Source organism: Sceloporus occidentalis, unplaced genomic scaffold (genome assembly GCF_023333645.1).
Source record: "Sceloporus occidentalis isolate IW3139 unplaced genomic scaffold, rSceOcc1.0.p SCAF_6, whole genome shotgun sequence".
NCBI lineage: Eukaryota > Metazoa > Chordata > Lepidosauria > Squamata > Phrynosomatidae > Sceloporus > Sceloporus occidentalis.
In genome coordinates, this window is record NW_028316986.1 from 134817584 (window position 1) to 134831966 (window position 14383).

Below are 14383 nucleotides of genomic sequence, written 5' to 3' on the forward strand. Positions count from 1 at the left end.
TTGGCTCAATGCTAGGGCACTCTGGGATTTGTAGTTTTCTGAGACGTTTAGCATCCTCTGTCAGGGAGCTCTGGTGCCACCATAAACTATGTACGATACCCAGGGTTCCCTAGCTCTGAGCCAGGGCAGTTACAGCGGTCTCAAACCGGATTATTTCTGCAGTGCGGATGCAGCCCAAGAGAATGAAGGATGGAGGCACAACCTGTAAAAGGCGCATCCTCTCATCTGTCCAGAAGAAAACCGCTACTTGAAGGTAACAGATTAAATAAATGGAGGGATCCAGAGGGATGAATGGACTCCAGTACTTTCTCTGCGCAAGAAAAAAGCCATGACTGCCATCCTTTCGCAGGGAGCAGCAGCTGCTCAAAATGGCTGCTGAGCCAAAAAGGAAAAGGGATCCTCCTTCTGCTGTGTGAGTATGGAGGGAGAGAGCGAGAAAGAAAGAAAGAAATAAAGAGGGAGGGAGGGAGGGAAGGAAAAGAGGTCAGAAAGCTAAGTAGGTAGAGGCCAGGGAGGCAATCCAGGCAGTATTTCTCCAGACACAGGAGTGCCAAGGGCAGCAGCTGGCAAAGAAGCCCCTGTCATAAATCATGGCAACAGAAAGGAGGGGGAGAATGGGAAGGAAACTGAGTTAGGGTCTAGATGTGGACTGGGGAAAGAGGGGGCTAAGATGAAGAGATGAGCCCCCGTTTCATGATCCGACAGCAAGGACTCACCCACCCCCCACGTTGAAAGCCATTCTTGCCTTCGCGTCCCAGGGTCTGATTCTCCCCATCCTTTTTATTCCTGCTTTGATATAATATTTTTATTCTTTAAACCATGGGATATTTCAGGGAATGTTATGTTGCAATTGCCTTCCTGGCATCAGCCTCATCGTCCTCATCCTCATCCACTCGGTGTTTCCACTGTTTTGTACAAACAACAGGCAAAAGTCATCCTGACCTGGCTGCCAGTCTTGAAAGACCCTCCCTCCAAAGCCAGGTCCCTGGTCCCTTTATCCTCAGCCAGAGAGAGAGAGAGAGAGAGAGAGAGAGAGAGAGAGAGAGGATAGGAGAGAGCTATCTATTATTTAATCACCTGCCTTGACAGATACACAGACAGATCATATATATTAGATACCTTATCTATTTATCTATCTGACCTGTCTAGATAATTAGATAGATAAATTATATCTATCTATCAATCAATCAATCGATCTGTCATCTAATGACCTGTCTAGACAGATAGACAGACAGATCATCTATATATATATATATGATATATCCTTATATCATATATATCTGACCTGTCTAGATAGATAAACAGATAGATAGGATAGATAGACAGACAGATCACACACACACACACACACACACACACACACACACACAAGATATATCCTTGTCTGTCTGTCTGTCTATCTATCTATCTATCTATCTATCTATCTATCTATCTATCTGACCTGTCTAGACATAGACAGACAGACAGGTATATTCTATCTGTCTGTCTGTCTGTATGTATGTATGTATGTATGTCATCTATTGACCTGTCTAAACAGATAGTCAGATCATCTATATATAGGATATATCATCTACCTACCTATCTATCTGACCTGTCTAGATAGATAGATAGATAGATAGATAGATAGATAGATAGGATAGGATCCTATCTGTCTATCTAATGACCTGTCTAGCAGACATACATACATACGTACATACATACATACATCCTTATCTATCTGTCTATCTATCCATCTGACCTAGATAGATAGATAGATAGACGGATGGAGAGAGAGAGAGAGAGAGAGAAAGAGATCATTATGAGTTTTTCCTGCAAGGACTTGCACGAAGTGGATGATGATGATGATGATGATGATGATGATGATGCCGCCACCAAGTAGCAAGAATCTCTCTCTCTGTCTGTCCTTCTGTCCTTTTCAACCTTTCTGTCCAGGAGGAATTCCAAAAGGGCCTCCATTTGGAGCATCACTGAGAAGCATGGGTTTACTATTTCTATGAGTGCTACTGTGCTTTATGTTGTTGATTTGCTCATGTCCTCCATTTTTCTTGCAGGTCTTCCATTTTGCTCCTGAGATTTGTAGTTTGCTGAGGCACCACCAGTGCTCTTTGGCTTAAAGCCCTTCCAAAACTACAAATGGGGCTACAACACTTATAAGTGGATTCAACCTGCATTATTTCAATGGTGCCCATGCCCCCGAAAAGAGACAGCTCAGGAGCTGGAGGAAGAAATGCCTAAATAAACAGGGTGACCTCCAGAGGTCCTCACCACAAAAGAGGACGAGACATGCAAAATATAGGGCATTGAAGACAAAATGGGGAACATGACCAAATCAAAGCTCAAAACACTTAATATAAATATAAATTCATGCTGACAGTTTGGAATTCCTCCTGGAGAGAAGGTTGAAATGGAGGACAAGCCCTGAAAAAGGAGGATCTGGCAAAACAGAACCAATAATCCAGTCTGTTTTTAAAAACACTCCTATAAATATAAACCCATGTTTCTTATTCCTGCTCCAAACAAGGCATTTTGGAGTTCCTCCTGGACAGAAGGCTTGAAAGAAGGTAGGACACATCCTGGAAAAGGAGGACATCTGGTCACCCAGTAAATAAACACTATGCCTTCTGTCCAGGAGGAACTCCAAAATGTGTCTAAAGAAATGCCTAAATAAACAATATGCAAAGGATCTTGTAGCACCTTTGAGATGAACAGAAAGCAAAGCTGGTAGCATGAGCTTTCCTTGAACCTGCTTTCTCAGAGGGATGATTTAAAATAAGTCTAGGCAAGCTCCTGCTTCTAACTTTTCTCTTTCAGTGAGTCTCAAAAGTCACACTCTCTCAGCCTCAAGAGGATGGCAATGGCAAATCCCCTCTGAAGAAACTTGCCAAGAACCCCCCGTGATAAGTTAGGGTCGCCAGAAGTTGGAAACAACCTGAAGGCACACAACAATGGGTCTCAAAGGTGCTACCAGATCTCTTTGCATGCTGATTTTCCTGACTAACATGGTTACGCCTTTGAATATTAGGAGCCCTTGCTCCCAGAAAACATCAGGTGCAGATGGATGTTGGAAGCAGACCAAATCTACCAAAGCTAGTGCTACAACTCTCTTCCAGTGAGTCTCAAAGGTGCTACCAGATCCCTTTGGAGACTGATTTTCCACACTATTAACAGGGCTAGGCCTTTGAATATTCATTGCTCCAAAAAAAAGCATCTGATGTAGATGCATCTGAGGAAGGAGACCAAGCCTACCAAAGCTTATGCTACGACTTCTTTTGTGCACTGAGTCACAAACGTGCTACCTGATTTTCCAGACTAACATGGCTATGCCTTTGAATATTAGGAGCCCTTGCTTCCAAAAAAGCATCTGGTCTAGGTGGATGTAGATAGTAGACCAAGCCTACCAAAGCATATGCTACCAACTTCTTTCTTCCAGTGAGTCTCAAAGGTGCTAAGAAATCCCTTTGCATGCTGATTTTCCAAGCTAATAACCCAGCTGTGACTTTGACTATGAGGAGCCCTTGCTCCCAAAAAGCATCTGAGGAAGTAGGCCCAAGTCAAAAGCTCATGTTCCCAGCTTCTCTCTCCTTCAGTGAGTCTCAAAAGTGCTGCAAGATCCCTTGGCAGACTGCTTTTCCAGACTAATAACATGGCTCTGCTTTTGAATATTAGGAGCCCTTGCTGCCAAAAAGCATCTGTGGAAGCAAATCAAGCCTACCGAAAGCTTATGCTCCCAACTTTTCTCTCCTTCAGTGAGTCTCAAACATGCTGCAAGATCCCTTTGGAGACTGATTTTCCACACTATTAACATGGTTAGGCCTTTGAATATTCATTACTTCAAAAAAAGCATCTAATGTAGATGCATCTGAGGAAGGAGACCAAACCTATGAAAGCTTATGCTACGACTTCTTTTGCACACTCACAAACATGTTACCAGATCCCTTTGCAGACTGATTTTCCAGACCAATATGCTTTTGAATATTAGGAGCCCTTGCTTCCAAAAAGCATCTGTGGAAACAGATCAGACCTACCAAAAGCTCATGCTCCCAGCTTCTCTCTCTTTCAGTGAGTCTCAAAGGTAAAACCAGATCCCTTTGCAGGCTTATTTTCCCAGACTAATAACACCGCTGAGTCTTTGACTATTAGGAGCCCTTGCTCCCCAAAAAGCATCTGATGCATCTGAAGAAGTAGGCACAAGTCAAAACCTCATGCTCCCAACTTTGAGTCTCAAACAGAGCACTATAAGATCATTTGGAGACTGCTTTTCCAGACTAATAACATGGCTTTGCTTTTGAATATTAGAGCCCTTGCTGCCAAAAAGCATCTCTGGAAGCTGATCAAGCCTACCGAAAGCTCATGCTCTCAGCTTCTCTCTCTTCCAGTGAGTCTCAAAGGTGTTGCAAGATCCCTTTGGAGACTGCTTTTCCAGACTAATAACATGGCTTTGCTTTTGAATATTAGGAGCCCTTGCTGCCCAAAAGCATCTCTGGAAGCTGATCAAGCCTACCGAAAGCTTATGCTCTCTTCTCAAAGGTGCTGCAAGATCCCTTTGCAGACTGGTTCCCCCCCCCCCCCCTTGAACTAGGTGTGTGCCCCCTCCTCTCCCCAGCCCTTCTTGCCCAGTTCACTGCGGAGCTCTGCTCTGTATCACGACGACTGCATCTTGGAGGCAGAAAGGAGGGGAGGCTGCGTGGGTGGGTTGCGTGGAAAAAGCCATCCCTCCACTGACTGTCAACCAGGCAGGGGAGGCAAGGCAAGGCAGCCCTGGGTCTCCTGGAGACAGGGGAAGACGAGCCCCACAACAAGGCTGTTGTGTCTGTGGGTGTGAGTGTGTGGGGATGGAGACTCTCTTAAGGATGCCTATTCTTTCCTCCGTGGAACATCCGATGCAGGGCCCAATCGGCTGAGAAAGATGCCCAGACGTCACTCTTTCTGATGAGTGTGTCAGAGAGTGTGAGTGTGTGTCTGTTGTGTGTGTCTTTTTCTTCTGCGCTTTGCAGACCGGGCATCCTCCATTAAAGCAGTGCTGGGAAGGATTTCCGCAGCTGGAGCTGGGGGGGGGGGAGTGGCCATGCTTGTCCTCCTTTTCCCGGACCTGTCCTCCTGTCTTTCGAGCCTCCTCTGTCCAGGGAGGGTTCCTAAAACGCCCTCCATTTGGTGCATGATGAACGAAGCATGCCTGCTGTTTCTATCAGGGTTTTCTTGAGTGGGTCTTCCATCTTTGCTGGAATGTCCTCCATTGTGTGGAGCCTTGTCCTCCTTGGCGGTTAGGAGGACCCTTCTGGTCACCCTGAGAGGGGACAGAGCAAGTGGAGGAGAAGGGGGAAGACAGAGGAATGGAGGAGAAACTAGAGGAGGGATCCGATCAGGGTCGGGCACGAATCTAAAGAAATGCATCCGTGCTAAAGAGATGCTGGGCAAAGAGGAGAGAGAGGGAGGGAGGGAGAAAGGGGTGCGCCAGGAGTCCTCCTTTTCCCGGACCAGTAATCCATTCCAACCTTTGGTCCGGGAAGAATTCCGAAAGGCCCTCTATTTGACTAAGGAGCATGAATTTATATTTCTATGAGTGTTATTTTTTTTTAATTCCAAAAAGTCCTCCATTTGGAGCATGACTTAAGAAGCATGGATATATACAGTATTTTTATGAGTGTTTAAACAAAAAACAAGACCAAGCAACCAGGGCAGAGGGGTTGGTTCTGTTTCTCCAGGGTGACCAAGCTTGTCCTCCTTTCCCAGGACCTGTCCCCCATGCCAGTCTTCCAATGCCCAAATGCCCTCAAGGGCTAAGTAAGAAGCAGCAGATGCCGCCTTTACGTTTCTAAAGGGAGTGTTTCTAGCAGGGAGGCATCTTTCCCCGCATAGAGCCAGAGGAGTGCAGTCATGCCTCTGCCTGCGCATAGCCATACATACACACGCTCGGGTCTCTGTGTGTGTGTTGGGAGGGAGGAATTGGGGAAAGTGCGCAGGCGCAGAAGGAGCACCCAGCTGCTGCTTTTTCAGACTGACAGCATTTGGGTTCTTCTTGCACAGCTGGAGAAATGAATCAGGCAGAAGAGCATCCCTCCCTGGATGCAGGCAGAAAGAAGTCGCAGGGATCAAAGAGCACCAATTAATAATAATAATAATAATAATAATAATAATAATAATAATAATACAATGTTGCTGAAGGGCAGAGGCTTTGAGATATATATGTGTAGATATATATATATTTGCATGCATCCAGGGAGAGAAGCTCTTCCCATATATATATGGGTTTATCCACCCAATGAGTTCATCTCATCCAATGTAGTAACTGGTTTTTTTAGGACGTCCTCGATGGTTATGAAAAGGCAGGAGGCACCGAGGAAGGCGCTTTTTTAAATCATCGGGAACCTTCAACACAGAAATCCCATTGACTTCTCTCTCTCTCTCTCTCTCTCTCTCTCTCTCTCTCTCTCCTCCTTTCCCCGAAAGTGTGCGTGTGTGTTGTTTGTCTGTATATGTGTGTGATATTTATCTATTTATTGGATCTCTCTTCCCAAATGGGAGACTGTCCTTCCTGGGAGGTGGCTGCCTCTGAAAATAAGCGTCGCCTTCTGATTCCGGCGCGTGGTTCAGTTGTTAATAATAATAATAATAATAATAATAGGAAGCAAAAAAAAAAAACCCCAACAACCTGGAAGAAAAGATGGTCTCCACCACCCCCCCACCCCACCCCAAAAAATGCCTGGCAGATTGTGGCGGCGAACAATACACAATTTAAGGGAGGAGAGGAAGAAAGAAAGGGAAGGGAAGGAAAGGAAATCAGAGGCATTCTGTGTCTGGGGAGGAGAAAGGGAGAGATGGGGAGGGAGGCCTTTTTCTTCCTTCTCCCCCAAAAGGCAGGCAAGAAGGAAGGGAAATCAGAGGCATTATGTGTTGGAGGAGGGAGAGGTAGGTGGGGGAAGAAGTCCCTTTTTTCCCTTTCAATTCCCCCCCAAAAAAGGAAGGCAGGAGGGGGAATCATTATCTGGAGGGAAGGGGAGATGGGGATGAAGTCCTTATTTTCTCTTTTTCCCCCTCTTTAAAAAAAAAAGGAAGAAAGGCAAGAAGGGAAATCAGAGGCATTATATATCTCGGGGGGAGGTTGGTGGGGGGGGGGGAGTGAAGTCCTTTTCTCTTCCTCTCTCCCAAATAGGAAGGCAGGCAGGAAGGGAAATCAGAGGCACTCTGTGATGGAGGAGGGAGAGATGGGGAAGAAGTCCTTTATTTTCCTCTAACAAGCCCCCCCCCCCCCAAAAAAAAAAGGCAGACAGGAAGGGAAACCAGAGGCATTATTTGATGGAGGAGGGAGAGGTAGGTGGGGAACAAGTCTTTTTTCCTTCTTCCTGCCCCCAAAGTAAGGAAAGTAGGAAGGGGAAAACAGAGGCATTGTGTCTGAAGGGGGGGCAGGAGAGAGAAAGGGAAGGAGAGGTGGGGAGGAAGTCCTTTTCTCTCCCCTTGTCCCTCAGAAAGGAAGGAAAGAAGGAAGGGAAGAAAAGGAGGGCAAGAAGAGAAATCAGAGGCAGTATGGGAAAAGGGGAGGGAGGGGGATGAAGACCTCCCCCCCTAAAAAAAGGGAAGACAGGAAGGGAAATCAGAGCCATTATGTGAATGGAAAGAGAGAGGTTGCAAATGAAGTCCCTTTTTCTTCTTCTCCTCCTCCCCCAAATGGGAACGGAGGCCGGAAGGGAAACCAGAAGCATTATATGTCTGTGGATTTGGGGAGGGGGGGTTGGTGGGGGTGAAGTCAATTTTTCTTCTTAAAATAGGCAGGCAGGCAGGCAGGAAGGGGAATCAGAGGCATCGTTTGGGGGGAGGGAGAGGCAGGGACAAAAAAAGGGAAAGCAGGAGAGGAAACCAGAGGCATTGTATGTCTGCGGATGGGGATGAAGTCCTTTTCTCTTCCTCTCCCCCAAAAAGGAAGGCAGGAGGGGAATCAGAGGCATTCTGTGATGAGGGAGGGAGAGGGGGGAGGAAGTCCTATTTCTCCTTTCTCCAAAAAAGGAAGGAAGGAAGGAAGGAAGGAAGGAAGGAAGGAAGGAGATGCAAAAGCCGGGAGCCCTTCTTACTGGGCATCCATCCCTCTTGCCTGCTCCTCTTGCCAGCCTCCCAGCAGCCGGGCTCCTTCTCTTTCTCCTCCCAGACCCGTGCCTCCTTGCCATCCATCCCCCTTGGAGTCGGTCAGCGGAGGGAGGCAGGCAGGGAGGCAGGGCTGCTGCTGGTCCCTTTTGCCCCCAGGAGCCAAGGGGAGCCCTGCGGCTTCAATGCGCCACTCCGCCGCTCCAGAGACGGAGGCTGGCTCTCCGGCCAACACCTCCAAGGAACAGGGGAACAAGGGAGGGAGAGATGGAGAGATTAGACAGATAGATAGACAGACAGACAGACAGACAGATAGAGGAGGGGGGCATACCCTGCCACTACCAATAATTCAATTATATATATAGAGAGAGAGGAGGGGGAGGGACAAGGATTCCCTGCCACCACCAATAATCAATAATATGTGTGTGTGTGTGTGTGTGTATATATATATATATATATATATATATATATATATAGAGAGAGAGAGAGAGAGAGAGAGAGAGAGAGAGAGGATTCCCTGCCACCACTAATAATCAATAATGTGTGTGTGTGTGTGTATGAGAGAGAGAAGGATTCCCTGCCACCACCAATAATTTTATATATATATATATATATATATATATATGTATATATATATATATATTATTGAACTATTGGCAGGGAATCCTTCCCTCCAGACATCTCCCCCTCCTTCCTCCTTTAAACAATAACAACAGACCAAAGGCGCTGGGTTTATATATATATGTGTGTGTGTTCCTTTCTTGGAGGTGTTGGAGATATTGTTATTGTTGAAAGGAGGAAGGAGGGGGAGATTTTCTGGAGGGAAGGATTCCCTGCCACCACCATTAGTTCAATAATAAAACACAATTCATGGAAGAAGAAGAAGAAGAAGAAGAAGAAGAAGAAGAAGAAGAAGAAGAAGAGGAGGAGGAGAGAGGCTTGTGCTTCCGTTTTCCTTGTCTGGGAACGCCTCAGGATTGTCCACCCACCTTTCTTCCTCCCCCCCCCACCAAAATTTTCTTTCTTTCTTTCTTTCTTTCTTTCTTTCTTTCTTCCTTCCTTCCCTTCCCTTCCCTTTCTTCCTGCTCACTGGGGAGAGCGAGCGAGCGAGCGAGAGAGGTGCTCTTCTTCTTCCTCCTGATCCAGGGCCGGGGGAGACTTTGATTTGTGGGATTGACAACCTTATTATGCAGCCAGGCTTATTATTGATATTATTCCCTCCTCGGTTGCCATGGCCACCTTGGTGAGAGACATTCAATTTTCTCTCTTCCATCATCATTATCTATGAGGCCATCTGTTGTGGAAAATGAATTCAGCCTCATTTGCATGACTGATAAGCAATTTTTATTTTTTTTATCTATTTAACAGAAGGTCATATGCTGGGGATTTGGAGCTGGTGGGGGGGATGTGAAAGAGGAGGAGTGGGGAAAGAGGGAGGAGGAGGAGGAGGAGGAGGAGGGGAAGCATATCAGGAGAAGGAGAAGGGATCCCTTAGGCCTGCTAGCCTTTCGTCCTGGATTTGTCATCAGTGCCAGGGAGACACACACACACATAAAGCTTGCACACTAAAGAATAGGAGTGAATCAGAGACAAAGCCAGCCAGCCAGCTGGGTTTCCCTGCAGTCTTCCTGCAACCCTCCCCACTATATCTCCAAATATTGGTTTGCCTGTGGGTGACCTTAGGCAAGTCACACTCTCTCAGCCCCAGGGGAAGGCCATGGTGACCCTCCTCTGAACAAGGCTCACCAAGAAAAAACCCCATGAGTTGGAAAAGGCTTGAAGGTACACAATAACAGCAACTATCTATCTATCTATCTATCTATCCATCTGTCATTGGACACACACCTAGTTTTCAGTGAAGCCTTGGGAGGGGTCTGAGCAACCTTCTTAAAGGTCTTCCTGGCATGTTTCTATTGCTACTCATCCCTTTAAAGTGGCAGCCAGCTGATGCTTATGTAATTCTCTCTCCCTCCCTCCCTCCTTTCCACCTCTGTTGGGATTTCTTGTGCTTAGTTTAGGCGGTGAATGGAGGTTGTGTATGTGTGTAGCTGGGGATTGCTTCTCTAGGCTGGGTGTTGTGTGCCTTCTGTGGGCTTCATACCATTCTGGCTCCCCCATTGTTTGCTCCATCCACTCCCCACTCCTAGCCCTCTCCTCCAAATTCGCACAGATGTGGCTGCTTGATGAAACTGCATGGGATTCTGGAGCAGCCTAAAAAGAGGCAAAGTGAAATAAAGAAGCTGCTGGCCTGGAATGCAGGGCATTCTATAGTGTTCACCCTGACCAAAAGTCCTCCTCTTCCAGGGCATGCCTTACATGTCAACTGTCTGTGTAGGAGGAATTTCAAAATGCCTTCCATTTAGAGCAGGACTAAGAAGCATGAAGAGAGATCTTGCAGCACCTTTGAGACTAACTGAAAGAAAGAAATGGGCAGCATGAGCTTTTGTGGACTTCAGTCTACATCCTCAGATGCATTACGCTGAGGAAGTAGACTGAAGCCTACGAAAGCTCATGCTGCCAACTTCTTTCTTTCAGTTAGTCTCAAAGGTGCCAAAAGATCTCTCTACATACTGATTCCACAAACTAACGCTGCAATATTTTTGAATTCTACCACTACAAGAAGCATGGATTTACATTTCTATGAGTGTTTTTAGCTTTTGTTTGCTAATGCTCTACATGTTTCTTGAATGTTCTCTGTTTTGCATTGTTTTGTCCTCCTTTGCAGTCTGGACATCTGGCCACCTTGGCTTTGGTAGACCTGAGCCTACTTCCTCAGATGCACATCATGGTGCACTTTTTTGTGGATGTAGAAAAGCATTGCCTTGTGTGTTATTTGTATAGAAAGTGACCGCATGCTGTCCAAAGCTTGCTACGTGAGGAAGAAACTTCACAGATATCCCATAGATTGCTTGAACATTGCAGATCATTTGAATGAGATGTAAATGCATTTGAACTGCAACACTAGGTTCATATTCCATAACCTTTTCTGGCCCAGGTTGGCTGATTTCAGTCAGACTACTCCAGAGTAAAAGGACTCAACTTGTGTGTTTTATACCCCTAGATTGTGTTTCGAAAGCACCATGACAGCAGGACCAAAAGACTGGTAATATGAATGTGTGTGTTTTGTGCAACAAGTTCAAATGAATGAGTGCATATACGAGTTCAAATGAATTCAAATAAATAAACAAGTTCAAATAAATGAATGCGTACATATTATTTGTGTGTGCATGTGTGCTATATGAATTGTTAATTTAATGTATTTCTTCAACCCCTTTAATTTAATTTAGAGATGATTGAGGGTTGGGGTTATTGTGCCAAAAATGTCAGCTATGCCATATCAGTGTATGTAATAACTATTTTAACAAATATTTTAATAGCACAGAATAGTATGACTGTCTGGTTCCAACTTAATGTAATTACAGAAGTTTGAAAAGTACAGTAAAAGAAAAGAAATGTTATTTGAAGAACAGTATTCCTTCAAAGAGGAACACATAATAATACTTTATTTTGCTAAATAACTAGAAGTATACATTCTGCTAAGCATTTATCCCTTTTGCTCAACTACATTCCAAAATAAATCTAAGTCGTTCAAAGAACTGAGCTATTCCTGATAGACAGAATTTCCAAAGAAAAGGAGTTTTATCAATTGCGAGGTCCATTTCAATGGGGAATATCTCTGAACTGATTCTGTTAAGAAACTATCATTTAATTACTGAGATAATCTATCTAGTTATCTACCTATCCATCTACCATCAGAGCTTTCAATAGACCTGACATCCCATCTACTATTTTAATTTGTGCTTCTTAATATCACTCCCTTTGCCATGCAAAAAAGTCAGGTTTAAATGTAATATTTTCTTTGAAGTTGAAATATATATATATCTTGCCCCCTTTCATATCAAATGCATTTCTTACATGGATGAAGTTCCTGGTGAAGGATGAATGACACAACCTCATTCATATCCATATACTAATTATGCAACCCCATACATGTCTAGTCAAGGGTGAATCCATAAGGATGTATGGGTTTACTCTCATGCCAGCTATGGGAGGATTGCACCTTTACTCACAATGGATCTCAACAGTGAGGAGGTATCACAAAGTAAGGGTTCCATCCACAGACATCAGCTTTGGTATCTTATATACTATACTTATATACTACACTAGGCCCTCCACATTCACTCGGGTTGGGGCACAGGACCCCCGTGAAAGTGAGAAAAAAAAACACAAATAAAAAGAGAATACTGTTTTACCTGAGAGACCACCTCTTTAGGAAACTCTAGGTCTGTGTGTGGGTTTGTGTTTTTTGGATTTTATTTAAAGAAAAATAACTTTTATTTCCTCTTTTCCCTTTACAAACCAAAGGAGCTTATAGACAATGGAAAGCACAACTCTATGGTCAACATCAGCCAAAAGCTGACCATCGAATCATGCCGGAGGACCTACAAATGCCTAGATAAGTGTTATCTCAAGTTATCTTTAGATCTTCCAGCACAACTATATGGTCAATTTCCAGCAGAATTTCCCTAGAGGACCTAGGGATTCTTAGAGAGAACATATTAATCAAACCCTCAAATAATCAAAACTGCAAATGTGGCTGAATGGATACTTTTATAGTATAGTATCTTATATTAGTCCTTAGAATAACATGAATCAGAGCTTAACTCCATCAGTCCCTTTCCAATGGTCTATAAGTTCCGGTGATTTGTAAAGAGAAAAGAGGAAATAAAAGTTCTTTTTCTTTAAAAACCCAAAAAAGCAAAACCCACTCCCCCCAGGCCATCAAAGATAATACATTTGATTCTCTCTCCCTGCCCCCACCAAAGTTAATTACCAAGCTTGGTTGGATTCCTCCTTGCCACCCTGACATTTGACTGCTGCTAATTCACTGATTAATCTCATTAATGTGATTATGCTGGGATTTGGAGTTGGCAGCCATTGTTCTGCAGACAGTGTGATTCAGCCCCAGTCCTTGCCATCTCATTCACTTTTGCTGGGATTTCCCCCCCTTCCAAAGGTTGTTGGAGGGAGCCGTATTGTGCAAGCGGCTTCTCCTTTCAGCACCAGGAGCTGTCCGCCGCTGATAGCAATTTCTTGGAGCCCAGACTTCCTATTAGTCAGTTTAGTTTATTAGAAAATAAACTCACTTGCATCATTTTAATGATTCTACTTCAAAGAGCAGGTTAAGGACAGGGAGATGGGAGGGGATCAGGCTTTATATTCATAGGAACTATGCATCTGATTGGGGTGAGGGAAAACCATGTAATTTTCTGTTCTTCAAAGTTTTCCCTGCTTGTTTCCCCCCACCCCCCACCCCTTACCTGGTTAAACATTGCAATGCTGATACTTTAGGAATGTATGCTCTTGCCCTCCTCTTTCTGCATCAAGAGCAGAGATCATTGGCATAATAAGCTTTTCCTTCAACAGTGTTGCCTTTCTTCAGACCTGACTAGCCCAGGGTGATCAGATGTCATAACCTAAAAGGAGGACAAAGCCCAGCACAAATGTAGGGGGAAATTGTAGGGACATGACCAAATAAAAGCTCAAAACACTCCAAGAAATATACATTCAGGCTTTTTAGTTCTGCTCCAAGTGGAAGAAATTTGGGAATCCCTCCCAAGGAGAAGGATGAAAAAGAGGACATGCCCTGGAAAAGGAGGACACCTGTCACCCTGGACTAGCCCCCACCCACCATTGCATATATTACTGGTGTTTCCTCTATACATATGAATCATCTGGCAGGCATCACTCTAAATCTTTGCAGTTATTTGTGCCTTGCACGCACCAGCTGCATTTGCACAACACAACTGCAAGGATTTTCACTCCCTGTGTTTCCCTTGCTCACACACACACACTGGCAGTCACTTTGATTTAACCCACTGATTCCCAAACTCTGGCCTTCCAGGTGTTTTTGACTTCTAGAAGCCCTCCCTGGCTTGACCAACAGTCAGGAATTCTGGAAGCTGAAGTCCCGAACATCTGGAGGACCAAAGTTTGGGTTTAAATGAACATGTCACACAGAAGGGTGCAATAATCACCCAAATTGTCTCTTCTCAGCTCCATTTTTTCCTCCACCAACATCTGGAACTGAGACGAAAAGGAATATCATTTGGAAAGAAGTGGCTTTGCATAGCACATAGCACATAGGTTGTTTATGAGGAGGCAGCACATTGCTTTTGCCATTGTTCCACCATGCCAAAGATCTGGGGAGCCCCAGCATGACTTCCATAGAAACTGAGGCATCAGGACTCTTAAAACCCTAAGCCTTCCCTGGTCCACCAAGCTCACCCTTCCCATGTCACCTAAACTG

At 44.8% G+C, this 14383-nt stretch overlaps 1 protein-coding gene across 1 annotated transcript in view; it reads left to right on the forward strand.

Annotated features, from left to right (window-relative positions):
* The first annotated feature begins 392 nt into the window (after positions 1–392).
* MYT1L (myelin transcription factor 1 like) overlaps positions 393–14383 on the forward strand; it is a 444499-nt gene continuing 430508 nt past the window's right edge. The window contains exon 1 of the mRNA XM_089531035.1: positions 393–412. The gene's annotated coding sequence lies outside the window, so the exon portion shown is untranslated. The remainder of the gene's footprint in view (positions 413–14383) is intronic.